Below are 17,870 nucleotides of genomic sequence, written 5' to 3' on the forward strand. Positions count from 1 at the left end.
ATCAGTCTTGTGTTCAGTGTCGTGGATTTCTTGGGGTTTCTCACATGCCGGGTTTGTGACTGTGTCATTAGGATCTTAATGAGCATGACTTGCAAAACTAGTTTTGCTCATTCTTCCTGAATCCTTTAATGCTCAGATCTCACATGGACATGTTGTTTATTCGTTCTGGAAGGTGAGTTCTAGCTGCTGCAGCCACATGGGATATTGTTCTTCCACTTCTGCACAAGTGGTTTTCAGCTATTGTGTCCTGTAGGATTTGTAGGAGTTGTGTTTTGTTTGTAAGTTGCTGTCTTGGTTTGAGAGCTGCTGCACAGGCGAGTGTAGAAGCCCGAGGTCATTTGAACTGCTTGAAAATGTTTCTGTAAGTTGTGTTTACCCACCATGAGAGTGCTGGATACTTTTCACTTGCTTGTTGGACTTGCTTGTTCTGTTTCAAGGACTGTGGATGTTCAAGGTGGGAGCCTTAAGCCAAATTCCTAGCAAGAGGTTTGTGTCTCAACCCCCTTGGCATAGCAGCAATTAGACACATGTACATATCCATGTGCACATAAACACAGATTTCTTGTTTTTCTCTGAAAAAATTTCAAGTTTCTTGTTTTTCTCAGAAGTGCCTGATTAGCTGCAGTTTAGACAGTCATACTTTATTCTGTGAAACAATAGGCACTTTATTAATGAGCAACTACCTTTAAACAGCTGTCAGTGTTTGTATAATTTCACAAAAAATAGTTCTACAATCTGAAGACCAAGAGACTGTTGTAAATATCAGTTGTTTTCCGCCTTCAGAAACTGAAGATAAATTAAAACAACTGAATCCTGTTGTTTTGCAAGTTTTAACCTAAACAAACCAAGTCTTGTATATCTCCCTTCAGTTTAACTCCCATTAGCAGAGAAGAGATTTATAGGTAAAATAGCCTATGGAATGAGAACCATCCTGCTTGGAGGATGTTTCCATTTTTCAAGCTGTAATTAAACAGATTATTAGTATTCTGAGAGTGAAGTCCTGTTCTGCACTAGAAACATTTCACTTCACTGTTAATTAGGGTACTCTTGATTTCTTAAAATAATATCCCAGCTCTGAAGAGTGGTGATTCTTGTGTGGATCTTCAGTAAGAAAGTCTATTAAATGCTCTTTTTAGGGGCAGTAGTTTACAGCTGGAGATGAGAGCTCTTTGCTACTGGGAATGAATGGTTGGAGTGTTGAGAGCTCTTGCTCTGCTTAGAGGATTCCTTTTGTGTCCTCAACATGTGTTGGTAAAAGGGCAAAGTGGGAAAATTCCAACAGGTTAAACCCGTTTCATTTTCTGTTCCCAACTTGTTTCAGCATCAGGAAGAGGAAATGACTCGCTTGTGTTGTGCAGTCCTCTTTGTGGAGGTTGTTTTAGAGGACAGAAGAAGGTGTTGGTTTAGGCACATGGCCAAATAAAAATCCTGGATGCCCGTTTGGTGTATTCTGCACCGAAAACACAGATTGCTACAGAAAGTTGTGAAATGTCAAAATGTTAATCCCTGCAGTTCAAATACCCTGTTGATAGTGTTTCAGCATGGTTTGGCTGAGTTTTCTGGGAAGTGACAGTGTCACTGAGATGCTTTTTGACTTGAGGAAATAGCTTGAGTGCCTGTGTCCCTACCAACAGAGATTTTAAGTATTTTCCTTCTCAATCTGAACGTTGAAACACTTTGACAATGAAACACCAAAAAAAAAGGTGCAGAAGAAAGTGGTAAAGAAACTTCAGCTGCCTTTGGAGGACATGATGTTCCTGTTGAGTATCCACACAGGGAGGAGTTCTGTAAGCAGTGAGTTCTTCAAGACTCCCACTATTGTTTGCAGAGAGGCTTGTGAGGAAAATATTTTGAGAAGGAGACTGTTGAGCCAAAGGTTTGTTTAATGAAACATGTGAAAGTCCATCTTTATGTTCAAACAGGGAGCAGATTTATGCACATCCTTCTTTTCTTATGAAATCAGTATTAATCAGTAAAAATCACTGTTAATGTGACTGGAGACCCTCTCAAATGGTTTGGTGTTTTTAAGACTTTCAGGGATTAATTGTAGTGTAAATGATGAAAGACAAATCGAAATCTAATAATGTGAGTCTGTTAATACCTGTGAATTTCAATAGTTCATTCAGGCATGGGGGCCTGATACTGCTCTTTGGAAAAGCTGGTAGGGTGGTGGTGGGAATAGGTTGTGTGTTTTGGAACTGGGAAAGACAAAAAGTGGAAATGATCACTTGCTTAGCAGCAATATAGAACACAGAACACACATATGAATGAGCCTAAATGAAATCTACCTGCTTTAAAATAAACTGAAAGGTTAGAGTAGATTCAGCAGTTGTGAAATTAAGTGCTTTCCTCTGTGTATGTATATTTCTATTTACTCACTTACCAACCTATTGACCAAACCTTTTTTTTTTTTTTTCTTGTGATGTGATGGAACCCATTCATTATTCACTAACAACAGGGGTTACCAGGCAGTGAGCTGTATTCTAAAAGAGCAGTGCCAGAGAGGCACAGCTTGCTTTCATCCTGCATCCAAGGGAACCCTCAGAAAGTGTCAGAGACTGGGCTAGAGAAATTCTTTGATCATGTTATTTGTGGTGATTAAGATTCATGTGTGGACTTGGTGTTTCTTTTCTTAGGGCTGATGAGTAACTAAGCTGTGATTTAAATGAAGGTGGGCATTAGAAACTTAATGTCTGAAGGGTTATCCAAGCTCCAGTTGAAGCTATAGAAGTGGGGGTCTGCAAAAAACAGATTTATGTTTGTCAGTTTATTGGTTGCATCTCTGTGCTTGTGGAATGCAGCAAATGCATATTTAATATGTATTGGTGCTATGAAATAAAGAAAGAGAAGCAGGATCTTTTTTGGGGGGGGGGGGAATCAGAGAGGATTGCTGGAACTTGTGCAAAGATGTAACTTCATTGTAAAAACATTGCAATATCAAATTTGAAGTGTGCTTAGCCTCCTTCAACATGGCCAAAATCTCACCTTAGTCCAGTTACTGTGACTGATTGTAAACCAAGAAAGGCTTTTCACCATAATTTGATCTGATCTAAAATACTTGGTGTTATATGGACATAAGGGAAACAATTTTCACTAGGACAGTTTGAATAGGCTTCATTGTAGGTGTTTCTTTAGAGATCAAAGCTGCCCTGCCACTGAAATCACCACTGTCTTGTTAACTGGAAAGCTTCTGCCTTTTGAGATGTTGGCACATTACAATGACTTACTCATTTTCTTTCTTCACCATCTAAAGATTCAGAGTGGGAAGGAATATATGGTATGTGAAACATACAGATTTGTTGTGCTTTTCAGTAAGTTGGATAAATGGAGTTGTGTGCATGTAATTGAATTATTAATATTATGTCTCTCCGAGATTTTGCATGATTTAAATATTTTTTCTGTTCTAGTAGGCTTTTAGATTAGAAAAAGTCGAGTCTAATCCTGCTCTTAGTCAAATTAACTTCCATGCTTTGACAGTGTGTTAAATGTATCAGCTTCATATTTTTTAGCTGTTTTCCAGATGGATTTTGCTGTGAAGAACAGTCTCATTGTCATAACACTTAAATTGCTGCCTTTAGGTATCAGATGGCTAAGTTACCTCACTGGCTCTGAAAGTTTTACTTCTGGAGTTCTTTGGCAAAGATGATTTTAACCTTTCTTCAGAGGGGATGGGGAGTGGGAAGAGACCAGACAAAAACTTAGCACTTAAAAAACTTAAAAAATTTTATTTTGTGAAGTATAAAAATTGGCCAGGGTTCTCCTCAATCTCTCAAGTTGCCAACATATTTATGTATATATCTGTGTTTGTATGTCAGAGGTAGTCATAAGTAATCAGCAAGTTCTTCATGATTGTACCATAAACAATTTGTGCAATCCTCCTTTTAACAAGATATTTTTTCAGTTCTGGATACAGTTTTTATTACCTTCTCCTTTCTATTTTCCTTCTGCTGTATTTTATTTTTCATGTAAGTTGGATTCTTCTGTAAGATAAAACACCCTTTGCTCTCTTGTTCCAATATGGGGAACACATTATTGCTGCTTAAAAATATTTTTCCATTCAGTATTGATTTCAGAACGGACTTTTATATTAGTACTTGGAGTAGCCTTAGCCAAAAGGAATGTAGGGAGAGTTTGGGCAGGAGAAAATAATAAAGGCAGCTTTATTGACAGTCCCGTGTATTGCCTGAATTGAGATGGGATGTACTCAGTGCAGAGTTGCTCTCTTTGGTCCCTCTGCCTCCTTTCTCAGCAGATGGCTCTGGTGTGGTGCTGTCCTTGGCATGCTGGGAGGGAGCTGTGGAAATGAAGCAGTTACTGCTCCTGGAAGTTTGAGTTCAGCAGAATGTGACTGTCCTCCTGAAATGTGTCAGGAGAGAGTGAGGAGGTAGACAAGCCTCAATGTCTTCCTTGTATCTTCTGCAAGAAGAGTCTTAGTTTATTGAAAAAACTTGAAATCTATGTTTGCTTTTTTTGTTGTTGTCTGCATTTGTCAGTCATGTGTTTTCCTTAGCACATGGTGATAAAATCAGAGTTTAGAAGTGTTCAAAAGAGAGTTTGATGTTGGCTGGATGCTTTGGGTGTGCAGATGATCGGATCTGAATCAGTCCCTCAGATTTCCCTTTTTGTTTGCTTGTTTTGTTTTTCTTTTTTTTAATGTTCTGTAGCTTAATATTCAAGCGTGGTGGCAGTAACCAGTGCCAGCCACTGAGCTCCATACTGGTCTAACTGGTAAATCAGGTTGGTAGTGTGGATGTGGAGCCACCCCTTCTGGAACTGAGGGAAGTGTCGTGTGAGGAGTCATTATTTGGAGCAGGGCTGTTTGCTGCCAAAACGGTCTGGGTCATGTTCTGTGTCTGGGGACACCCTCTTGGGGTGGTCTGTCTGTAACACTTCTGTCACTTCTGTACTCTCAGCAAATATTTGGGGTCTTTTAAAGCATCAGAAGCATTAGATTTACTGAGTCATCAAAACTTTGCAGTGTAATATATGAATTAGTTTGTTTTTCTAATTTACTCAACTTTGACAAAATGTTACAGTTGTATATTTAGGAGGTAATTCTAAGCAAGTTTCCAAGAAAACAAATGGTAATATAGTATATACATAGCGTAAATGATTCAGTTCTGCTTGTTTCTAGAAAGTCAAGCTCATTTTCACCAGATTAATGAAAAACAAAATATGTGAAATATTTGATTCTGCTTATGGAAACAAGTGGCTTTTTTTACAGTGGGGTATGATCATTATCATTTCCTGCTACAAATTATTTTGTACTGTTTTACAGACCTTACTTTGAAAGCTAAGAATTTAATCTCTAAATTTAAAATGAGCTGTAATACATTAAGCATCTTGCACAAAAAGGCAGGTTATATTCTTTGTGAATATGAATTATTTAAATACTTGAAGATTCAATCCATTCTAGGATATGTTAAAAAATTATTGCATTACATAAAATTATCCTGGTTTTATTCATCAAGAAAAAAGTTGCTGTGGGAGCAAAATGCTCAGTGCAATTCTTCAAGGACTTTTCCCCCTGTGTAATAAAACTTGCCTCCAAACCAAGAATTGTTACCTTGTCATTTAGACATCACCTTTCTCTGAAATTCTGTAGAGCTTCTTACAAGTTTTTTCAAAAATTTGGCTGAAAAAAGTCTCAGTAGATTTCAGTTTTATCTTCTTTTCCTTCTCCCCAGGCAAATTCAGCTGTGCTTGTGCCATTCCTGATGGGTGGCTTTAGGAACTGCTTACACAGACAATCTCCAGAGCATGCCAAGCCCACTGCAGTCCTTGGGATGAGAAGGTTTTTTGGACTGCCAGTCCTCAGTGTTATGTACTGAAATATGTAACTCAGGGGTGAAGGGAGCACTGAGCTGCTTCCTTTGGAAGAAAGATGCAGTAAAGCAGTCAGTGCTTTTCAGTGGCTTTGACTGCTGGTTTAATGCATCTACCCAGGTTCAGTGTTCCCTTGTCCAGTGCAGCTGATTGCAGACTGATATCACCCCTTTGTTTTTTGGGGATTTTTTTGCTAAATAACATCTAACCTTTCTCTGCCCTTAACTCATGTTCTTTAGACTTTCATCTGCTCTTGTTCTCCTCTGGAGTCTCTGTACATGAGCTCTGTTCTTCATGACTTTATGCCCCAAATGAGTGGTGTTACTGAAGCTGAGCTCTATTGATGCATGGAGAGAGGAGTGTTATTTCATCTGTCCTGCAAGCTGTGTTTTGTTTATACATCTCCATTTGTTGTCTGCCTTTTGCCTTTGGTTTGCAAGTTGAATTTGTCTTTAAATCTACCACTACTTTTCTGAAGAACTGTTATAAATTATTCCATGTGTGTGCATTTGATTATTCCTGTGTATGTGTGTGTATGTGTATTTTTTTTCTGACACCCATGTTTGAATATGTCCTTTAAAAAAACCTTCTCAACTCAAAATCATTATAAGGGCTAAAATTGTGTCTTTGCTTTCAAAGAATTATTTGGCTTTTGAGTAGCAAGAGGAAGACCCTAGCAAGCAAGAATGTTCTAACCAACCTGGCCTGACTTCCAGCTGGTTTTGTCTAGTATTGCCAAAACCAAGTAAGCAGAATGTTTTGGAAGTCTCTAGAGGGAAAGTAGGAAGATTTGCTAATGAAAAGAGGATAAACTTGCACTATGGTTGTGCTTCTGGCTATTAACCTTCATTTATAGTGAGAGCACCCAGTACCTGATCCAACACAGCAAGAGGTAGAACAACTTTTAGTTTTTACACAGATTAAGAGCAAAGACCAGGAGGAAATAGAGAAAGAAGTTTGCTTTGGTAGAACCTTAATTGGCTGGACTTTTCCACACTCACTGTTGGAAGCAACTCCCTCCATTGGATTTGTGCTTGTTACAGTTTCTCTGTGCACTGTGCTCTGAGGAAGCTCAGTAAAACTTCTCTGTGTGGTGGCACATGTTGGATTCTGTGACCTCTGATGGACAAAATCTGCCATCTGAAGCACCAGAGCTTCAGAGACATGCAGCTGGGTAAAACTGCATCTCTTCCCTTTCTTTCTAAAACTGCAAGAGGTTGCTGTAAAAAATAAATAGTTGGGATGACCCCTCCAGGATGTTTTTGTAGAGGGGTGTTAGCAGTGGATGGGTGTGTTCTTTCTTCAAGTTGGGTCATGGTAAAATAAATTCCCTGTTTTCTTTTTGAAGACTGTAGTATCCTGAGTTTTAGTAGTTTGATATTCCAATCAACTGTGGTGTACTCCAAGGTCTTACTTTCAGGATCTTTGGTTATGCAGCATGTATGTAATGATGACAATATGCTGGAAGCCTGTGGATCATTTTAGGCAGAGGAGAGGGTTTATGAAGAGTTTCTTAAATGTTCACTTTGAAGCATGGATTTATACACTAGTCTGTGCTGTACACCATTAGTGTGGTGATTGTTTTTTTTTTTTAAAGAAGTGGTGCACTTGATCACTCTCTGAAAATACTCAGTATTTTGACTTGCTTTGCCATACATAATGAGCATAAACTGGGGGCTAAAATTCTGTGGGTTCTGAGTTAGCTCAGTGATGTTACTGGCACTCAGTTTGCTCTTAGATCTTTGCTTGAATGTAGTGTAGTATTTGCAAATGTCTTTTTCCCAGATAGCCACTGACCACTGTACTGAGTCAAAATTGATTTGTGATTCAAGAAGGCAATTACAGCCCATTGGGGCTCAGTTTGTCACTGACTGCCAGAAACTTTGAGAAGAGTTCAAGTGGGCTGTTTGTCTATAAATAGCACTCAAAGGTTACTTGGGTTCTTGCCTTCCTGCATCTCTGTTGTGCAGGGGGGCCATATCCTGGAGTCAGTGTGTGATACTTTCCTTTCCTTTAGATTACTCAAAAAGCAGAAAATAATTCCACTGTCTTCCCCTTATCCCACTAAGTAGGTGGGAGTGTCTGTAAAGCAACTTATTTTCAAGGGACACAAGCCCTAAAGAGGATGAGATGTGAAATTCTGAGCTGAGTTAGAATGCTAGAAGTCAAGAGCAGGAATTCTGTGCACCTTTCTCAGCGTGAATATTTTTTTTCTTCTCTTGATGTTGCTCAGGGATATGTGAGGTTTTTCTTTGCTCCCTGCCCTCCCACGGTGGACAGTGCCATTTCCATGTTCCTTCTTCCCTTGTTTCAGTAGCAGTCAAGTCTTTGACATGTATCTTTCAGATTCTTGGAGCCAAGCAGTTGTCAGACTTGAAATGAGAAAATATTTCTCTCTGATAAGCCGTGAAAGGAGGAACCAGGAAATGAAGAATAATTGCCAACCATTAGCTGTGATATTTCTCTGTAAAATAATTAAATAAACTATGTACATTTTTCCATATTTGATGGCACAAAGTAAAAAATTTCTAATTTTCTTTACAGAGGTCATAATTTCTGCTTCTGGATCATTTAGCAGGCTGCCCCCTTTGTAGTTGTATGGGCAAATATTGTATGCACTACAATCTTAGTTTAAATTCCCCAGGAATGACTTAGGAGTTTAAAACTACTTCATAAAAGCATCCAGCAGCAATCCAGATTCTTTCTTCTCTTCCTTGACTCACAGGAGTGTCTGAGCTGGTGTCCAAAGCTAAGAATTTGAGTGGTGCTCCTGTGATTCTGGCTGGGCACTGGGTGGGTGACAGCAGCTCCCCATGCCCAGTGCTGTGCTGCTGGGATGCTCTGGGCTGGACTGGGATGCTCTGGGCTGGACTGGGATGAACTGGGATGTGCTGGGATGCTCTGGAATGGACTGGGACGTGCTGGGATGCTCTGGAATAAACTGGGACGTGCTGGGATGCTCTGGAATGAACTGGGATGAGCTGGGATGCTCTGGAATGGACTGGGATGTGCTGGGATGCTCTGGGATGAGCTGGGATGCTCTGGGATGTGCTGGGATGCTCTGGAATGGACTGGGATGTGCTGGGATGCTCTGGAATGGACTGGGATGAGCTGGGATGCTCTGGAATGGACTGGGATGAGCTGGGATGCTCTGGAATGGACTGGGATGAGCTGGAATGAAGTGGGATGAGCTGGGATGTGCTGGGATGCTCTGGAATGGACTGGGATGAGCTGGGATGTGTGTGCTCACGCTCTGCTGGGCAGGCTGGGAGCAGGTGACAGCCCAGCTCGGGACATGTGCTGACGCTGCCGTTTAACTGTGTCCAGTTCAAAGCCAAACAAAGCCGGGTGAACAATTCTGCCCGTGGCTGAAGTTTTCCCTTAGCTAATCACAGCAAGGCTGGCAGGCATGATACAACCACAAGAGCATTTGTTTTAAGGCTATAAGTATAAAATGGAGTTGAATACTCTCTGGTGCTGCAGCCCTGGGGGAGGTGTGGAGGGTTTGTGGCAGGAGGAGATAGAGAGGGAGGGAAGAGAAGACTGGCAGGGGAAAAGGCATTGGGCACCCAAGTAGCTCACTGTGGTTTTGCTGCTGTGGCAAATAATTTTGAGTGTGTATTGCTGGCTTTTATCTGTGTTAAGGGTGGGAAAAAAAAATCCCTGACTTGGTCATTCAAAAAAATTTTAAAACAAAGTGCTAAGCTCCTATTTAATTGTGATATCCAGTGTAACTCCCATTTAATCCCAGCAAAGCACCAACACAAATTCAGGTTTTTCAGAGTCACATAGATAAACCACTGTTTAATCCCATTCTTTTCCTTTATAATTTGAATTAAAGTTAGTACTGTGTTTTAAATATTTTTGTCTCAAATCTTATATTTTCTTGCAATGAAAAACAAGTTGGGAAGAAGGTCTTAGTTACCAATGGGTAAGAGTACTTTCTCCATTTAACAAGTGAAAACCAAATCAGAACAAAGCCAAGGAATTTAGTGGAGCTGGTAGAAATATCTATTCTCAGACAGAACTGGCAATTGTTCCCACTGTAATATTGCTTCTGTCCTGATTGTAGTTGCTCCTTTAAAAACCAAGGTGACCCAAGAGTTGGAGCTCTCTCCCAGCTGTTCACCCATGGTGAGATGGGTGGAAAAGCTGCTTGGTGCTGCTGAAGTACATCTGTAATCATGACACCAGAGTAATTAATAATGTAATTCCTAATTCCATGTAAACTACATACAATATATATGGATCAAAGTGCATGTGTTTGAGTGATCAGCTTGATTTTCTTCACATATGTGATGAGTGTGTCTGGAAGTTGTTGTTCCTGTAAGGGGTCAGCACTGTTGAAGGTTGCATCTGGAAAGTTGTTGCCTTGTAGTAAGGCAGATGTTTCTTTGATAGAGATTTAATAGAAAAAAAAATCTTGAAAAAAATTGGAAGTTTGAAATTCTTGGTAAAGGTTCTGGATTAGGAAACAACCATTTGGAACAAACATTGTGACAGGAAGGTGTGTGAGGTGGGGAAGGTGTTTTAGTGGCTGTTTGCTGCCATAGTCAGGCAGTAATCTGCTCTTCCTGCATGGTTTTCTCTCCTTTTACCACTTCTGATACTGCCTAGAAAAACCTTTTGCTGCTCAGACTTATCTTGCTGTGCTGAGAGAAAACTCCCTCTTCTTTCCCCCAGTGTGAGGAGCACAAAGTCATCCTTCTGGAAGTGACCAAATGTTAGATGGGCACAGAAAAACTCATGTTATTTTAGCTTTAGAAAAGGTAACCTAATGTTCATACCTAGGAGAAAATGGATGCCTTAATGAAAGCTTGGAAAAAATCAAACTGACAGAAAAATTGAGAGTTCTGCTGTAGCAAAGTCTGGCATGGCCAGGATTTTAAATAAGATGAGTATTGAGGAAGTAGTTATGCAGGTAATTTTTCTGGTGTTGTTCTGTTCTATTTGACCTCTCATATGTTACCAAATCTCTGCTACAAGGTTTAAAACAGTCTTTTATTTCAGTGTTCCAAGCTAAAATATGTCTGCTATTCCATATCTGTCAAATACCTGTATTCTTCCTTGCATTCTGAAAACAAAGTAATAGGGTGGATTGGGTTGGTAGAGAGGAATTAAATAAAATTGCAGACTCTTTGGGAAGATTTGGATTTTTCTGGAAACATCTGTAAGTCTATGTAAAGCTGTTTTTCATTGCTGAATTTGCTTACTGGGCTTCCAAGCTTTACTAAAAATGGAAGTTTGGTGACTGAGGTAGTGAATTCCCTGACTAGGTAACTCTTACTGAAGTGACGTGAGACTAAATTGAAATCTAAATTTATAAACTGAAACTTCATGAATCTAATTTCTCAAAAGAAATGTTAATGAATATTGACTAGTTAATCAAGGATTTGTGTTTGTATGGAATTTAAAATTAGTTTTCAGAGTGTGAGCTATTTGAGCACACTAATGTAAAAGGAGATGATCTCAAAAAGGAACCCTTGCCATCAAAATGTTACTGAAATAACAGTAAGAACTAATTGTGGCTGAGAAGTACTTCCTGGCTTTGGATTCTGGAAAAGGAAAATCTCACTGCTACAGCTGCTGTGCTGGAAAGAGGAGAGAATGTGATGGAGATTGCTGGCTCCTGTTGCCACAAATGCATTGAAATACATGTAAATGCAAGTGTAATATTAAGAGTTTGTAGTGTCATGGAAGTGAAAATTAGGAGCTGGAATTAGGGGAAGTTTTCTCTAAAGGTGTGTGTGTGTGTATGTTGTAATGACCTTTCAGGTTTTTCAGGCATCCCCTTTCACTTGTGAATATTGCTGGTGGATATTGTGGGTGATTTCCTATTATGTTTAAGAGTGGATTTGTGAAAAAGGGATATTTTGAGATAAGAACTATGAAATACAGTCCAAGGAGAATAAATTTCTGCTTTTGCCAGAAAATGCTTAGCAGATGATCCGAACATGATTTTTCAGATTGCACTGAAAATGTCATTTTTGAGTGTCACAGTTTGCTGTCAGGAATATGATTTGTAGCAATTGAGAACTCAGCTGCTCTTGAAGTCTATGGGGAACTGTGATGGTGACACATAAAATATTGTCAAATGCTAATTAATAAAAATTTTAAAAACCCCTCAAGATGTAGCTCTTAATTTCATGCTAAATGAATTTTATTTAGCACGTCCAAATACTAATTGAAAAGAAGAAAAATAAAAGTTGCAGCCAGTGAGTTCTGTATGTGCCATGCACTTGGTGAGATGGGAAAATAGTTTTATAGTGAAAATTTGTACCAAAGGATGTGTGAGGTGCAGCTACACCAGGGCTGATGGAGGTACAGTGAGTTTTCATTGCTCTGGAGCTGAGATCAGACCATAACTGTGATTTTCAGTGGTAGTGATTCCAAAGGGTATGCTTGGCTTGGAAACACTGAAAGCCTCAATGTAGTTTTTTTAGTGTTTTAGAAAACAAAGCTAAAATAATCTCTACCAGATCAAACTGTTCCATGCCTGGGAATGGTAGTGTTGAAATGACCCACTGAAAAACGGAGAAGCATTCTGGATAATGCTTTTCTCCCATAAAAACAAACAAACAAACAAAAAAAAAAACATAAAAATCCCAATTGGCATTGCTCAAGCTATACTGTCACTTAAAGTTATTTTCCTTATACTACAAGTAGGCTTTCCTTGTAATTCTAATGTTCCTTAGCTTAGTGTGAATTGGATTTTTTTTTTAATATCTTTCATATGAAAGTTTTTAAGAGGTAAGTGCACTCGAATGAATTATTAGTATTTTCTGATTTCTATAGCCAAAGAGCACTGCTCAATATGTGGCTTTTGCTTTGAAGACTTTAGCTTGAGCAATCAGCATACAATAAGCTATGTATAAATATTTAAAGTACATTCAAAAAATTGTAAATATATTTATGTCCCTCATTCTGATGCTGCAAATTGGATATCTTAATGCAATTAAACTTGCTAATGACTTTTCCTTTTGGTTTGCTTGGCTTTGGATTGCTCTTTACAAGCAAATGGGGGATGCTTTTCTTTGGTTTACCGGTTTTGAAACTGATGTAATATGAAATTTGTGTATGAGGAAAATACGTGGACATCATCAGAGAGGAGCCAAGTGCCCACTTTTTTGTTAGTGCCACGGGCAGTGTGTAACTTTGCCACTGGGGCACGTGAGACCTCACAGAGCAGCCCGTGTTCAGTTCTTGTTGCCTTCTCATCTGGTAGCAGCTCTGTGTGTGCTGGAGCCAGTCCGTTCTGCTGGGGTCACTGCTTGTTGGCATGAGGCTTTGGACAGTCCAGAACTTCTCCATTCCTCTGAATGGAGATTCCAGTGAAGAACCTCAAAGTTCCTCTCCTTCCTTGAAACCTCTTCACCTTGTTTGAGGTGCTACTTGTGCACCAGGCTGATTAGAGCAGATTCCTGACATACTGTTCAAAAGATAAGAGAACCATTTCTCTACCATGATTCTCATTTTGTAGTTCTTTGGGCCTTTTAAAACTGTCCATATTTCCATCACAACCTGTTCTTATGGTGTGTGAGCACTTTGGGACCCTCAGCTGATTCTGTATGAACTGAAGCTGAGTCAGACTTTTTGATGAACGAGAGGACATAAATTAGACATGGTACAAGTCCATGTCTTCCAGTGTGTGTTAGAACATGCAGTGTGCTGGAACTGACAGGGAAAGCACACCCTCACCACTGTATCTGCAAGGCTTTGTGAGGATTATTGGACATCATCTCTTGGAGATGTTGATCTTTTTGGAGTAGTCTCCTTTGATACTCTATATGTTGACACCAGTTATGTGTTCTATGAGGGACTTAACTGTATTTTCCAAAGGCACAAACCTGTTGGTGTTTCTTTTTGTTTTTTTTGAGGCCATATCTGTATCTCTGACATGTTAAACTCAGATCACACTGAGAAGTTACTAGCTCATTTCAGGTTGCCTTGAAACTCTTAACCTTGGTAGTTAGAAGGTGGGAATACCCTGATGAGTCTGAAAGTCAACAAGGAAATTGGAGTGTTGGTTATAGGAGCATAGGTATGTATCTGATGGGCAAACTTTTCCCTTGAAAGGTGAGTTCCTTGTTCTAATACACCTTTGTAATCAACTTCAGGCTAATTTAAATAATAGTTCAGTAATATGGCATTAAGGTGTGGAATATCTGGCATTATCTGGCCACGAGTTCAGTCATTGACCTCCTCCAGTGTTGGGTAGTGCTGCTGGCCTTGTTCCTGTCAGGTTTGTGAGCAGCTGGCACGTGGCTCCAGCAGCAGGTGCTCAGGTGAAGAACTGCCCACTAGAGAAGATGTGAAGATGGGTCTGGCTCTTGTCATCTGAAGATCTGTGGGCCTTGAAGTGGCCCTGCTTTTCTCTGCAGAGGGAAAAGCAGGAACATCACAGTACAGGTGAAAGTCTCTCCACTCTGTGTTCCTCCAGTTGTCTGTTGTTCAGGAATATCCTTAAATAGTGACTTTCAGGGCCACTTTTCTTAGGTTGATAGAAGGCATAGGCTTTACAGTAATTCTATCCAAGCTATTTTTTAATTCACCTTTTTGGTCTTTGCATGGCAGCTTATGCTGGATGAAGGCATTTCTTTTTGGCTTGCTGAAGAACATACTCTTCATCATTTTAGTGTTAAGCTGTAATCTTGCATTAGAAACATCCTCTGTACAATTAATGATTATGGACTGTTCTCAATGCAAAACAAAGGGTCCCATATTCTCTTTTCAAATTTAAACCTGCAACAGTGATCAGTCCATGAAAAGATGGGAAGAATGGCCTCTATAGAGGCTTGTGTGTGATAATCCAGGAAGTACAGAGTGTCAGACCTTGTGTTCAGTTCGGGTGGTGTCAGATCAGTAACATAGTCGAGAGACTGTAATAATGTGAGAAATTGTGATCACTCTTGTGCAGGAGTGCATAGAATGGTCCTGAGGATGCTTTCAGTATTTATTGGATGGGAGGAGGCAAGAAGAATTTTGGCCAAGATCCTGCACATAAATCAGGCTGCTGGAGTTCCTGTGTGTATGAGAGTGACACAAGAACAAATGGTTTGGGCACAAAATTAAGTAAATTAGAGATTAAAAGACATATGAACATTACAGCGTTGAGATTCTGCCACAGTCATCCTAAATCATAGCAAAATAAAAACTTCAAATTGTTATTATATAGTAAATTATTGAGTATAGTGTGCAAAAGGGGAGTGAATGAATGTGTCTGCAGTGGTAATTCTTGTAGTCTGTCTCCCTTTGACTCCAGCCAGCCAAACAAATGTCAGCTCTGATGTCTTCTGTGGCTGTTGTTTAGTTTTGGCATGTGCAATATAAAAATATGAAATTAAGAGCTAGGGATGGCACCTGGGTTGAGCTCTAGTTGGTGAGGTAAATAAAAAGCACCTTCCACTTACCTCTGAAAGGTTTTGGTGTGGTTATAGCTCAGTTTTTGGAACAAAGTCTGAAATTGGAGTGATCTGTAAGGACACTTAGACTGTCCAGAAGGAAGAGCCTGTGGTCGGTGAGTCCTTCAAGCTATAATCCATGAAAAAGATACTTGGGAATAGGAGAGCTGCAGTGGGTCAGGTTTGTCTTTATCAGGAACAGGAGATCTGTGGTGTGACTTCTGCCTTCAGAAATCCCAGGTAAGAATGCCACAACAAACTTTTAAAACAGAGAAGGGATCAAGTGTAGGTCCTGCTTGTCCAGGCAACCTGTCAGTTCTGCTGCCTTGGTGAGCTGAAATGATGGAGATATCCGGTGTAGCTGCAGAGAGCCAGGACATGTGGGCTTTTGGGTTGTGTTAGGGTTTTGCTGGTGGTGTTTTTTGGTCTGGTTTTGACTGGACTTTGTATTTTCCACTTCTTTTGTCAGCAGTAGAGCTGTTAACAGCTCCTTCAATTAGACCTTTTTAAAATGGAGGGGAAACTGCAGTTGTGTTGTTCCTTGTGAGCTAAATCTGTGCGTTTTTAGCCTTTGCTCAGGGGTCCTGTGGATTTTTCTCGACTACTTCTCCGTGTTGTTTACCACGGTGTTCAGCTTTGGTTGCAGCAGTCCCAGATGAGGCCTCAGTGCTGAGTTGTGAAGACTTAATTCTTTGTATTTCCTTCAGCAGTGCTTTATGTACACTGCAATGCAGCGTAAGCCAGCACTGCCACCAGAAATAGCTCGTGTAAACATCTCAGCAGTTACTCCCTGAGCCATCCTGGGGAAGCAGAGCTGTGGAAAAACTCTCACTTTCTTGGTGTATTTGGTACTAAATTGATGTCCTGACCCAGTTTTGCAGTGACTGTCCCCCACTGTCCCACCTGCTCCAGCTGCAGAGATGACAGCTCCTTTTAAACCCTTTTTACACCCCCAGCAAATCCACTTTACATGAATACACAAATGGGAGCTGTGGCATTTGAGGCTGGTTTATAACCTCGCTATATTTAACAGCAGTGGCCACAGGGGTGATGGCCTCCACAGTTTGGAGGTGAAAGGGGTCATGTGGCCAGTGGCCTCCAAGAGTCCATGGCCCCTCATTTTTGTGCTCTGATTGCTCTGGACTAGCCAGGCTTCCAACCCAGACAGATCAGGGTGTCATTTCTGATTTCACTGCAGAGTGGGCAATTAGTTATAAATTGGTTTACATAGCTCCTTGACAATGCTGAAGAAATCCAGATGTGGGATGCTGGAGCCAGGGAGGAGGTGCACAAGTCTCTTAAGCAGCTCATTGAACCTCCATAGCTCATTTTCATCCATGCCTTTCCAAGGAAGCTGCTGCACCAGGGGAGGTGTCTGTCTCAGTAGCAGGACAGGCATTCCCCATCGTGTCCCTGCAGTGCTGCCAGCCAGCACTTGGAGCACTGCAGCAGCCACGCAGGGCAAAGGCACAATGTGCCTGGTGTGTGCTGGCATAAAGAGGTTTAGGGTGGAGAAATTTGGTAAGTATTGGTCCTCACATTATCGAGAAGCAAATTGGATGCTCTCAAAGTGGGGAAACATGTTGTCTGAAGACGACGTTCAAACTTAAAATATGATTTATTCTGTAATAGTTGCAAGCTGGGTTGTGGGAAATGTGTAAATCAAACCTTCAGAGATATGCACATACCAAATAGCAAATTTTCTGAGGGATAAGATGCCATATTTCCAGATATTTGTATCTAATTTGACCCTTTTTAACAGCTAAGGAATTGAAAAGTTACTGATTTGTGACTGGTGAAGGTGGCTGATATATAAACCAGTAACTATTTACTTTTTGTAGCACATGAAATTGATTGATTTATGTTTGGGGTTTTTTTTTTGTGGGTGGCTGGGAGGTGTTTGTGCTGTGTTTGCACATTTGTACATGAAGATACATGCCCTGCCCACACTGCAGTGATTGTTGGCACATGTTAAATAGACTGTGCTTAACTATGAGGAGTAAAACCTGTGTGGAGTAAAACTTGAGCAAAGAAACTAATATAAAAAAAGAAACTGTTAAGGAAAGAAGCTAGTATTAAAAAAGAAACTGTTAAGGAAGTTCCTTGAATCTCAGCATTTCTACTGTATTATGTCTATGTAGGAGAGGCATTGATTTCAAGTATACTTAAAATATTTGAAATTTCATTTCATAACTTTTGTTCCTGTAGCTAGAGCTGGGCAGCTAGAGTAGTGAATTACTGGGAATTTAAACTAATAAACTTTGAAGTTTTTTCCTACACTTAAAAAAGAGATGTTAAGGCTCAGTCTGCTTTGATTTGGGTGGGAAAGGAGTAATAAGTGGTTTAAGTTGAAAAATTCTTCACATTCAGAAAATATTAAATCAAGCCTGTTTCCCAAACTTTTGGTTTTTGGTCTTCAATGTCTGAATTTATCCTTATTCTTCCAATATGATGTTTTTTGGGTTTTTTTTAAGTTCTTCAAAGGTATAAGTTGAGACTTTGGCACAAGTAACAAAGCTGCCAGTCGAAAGATAGGGAATTTTTACTGCTGTATTATGATTACTTAAATATTCAGGTCATGGGCAAATGTTAGCAGGTAGTTTAGTTTTAAGTAGCTAATTACCTGGCATGTTTGCAAATGAT

The 17,870-nt window shown here is 40.0% G+C and overlaps 1 protein-coding gene across 10 annotated transcripts in view; it reads left to right on the forward strand.

Annotated features, from left to right (window-relative positions):
• Nucleotides 1-17,870, forward strand: part of ANKHD1 (ankyrin repeat and KH domain containing 1) — a 99,515-nt gene that overhangs the window by 16,771 nt on the left and 64,874 nt on the right. The window lies entirely within an intron of this gene.

Source organism: Sturnus vulgaris, chromosome 15, assembly GCF_052056855.1.
Source record: "Sturnus vulgaris isolate bStuVul1 chromosome 15, bStuVul1.hap1, whole genome shotgun sequence".
Lineage (NCBI taxonomy): Eukaryota > Metazoa > Chordata > Aves > Passeriformes > Sturnidae > Sturnus > Sturnus vulgaris.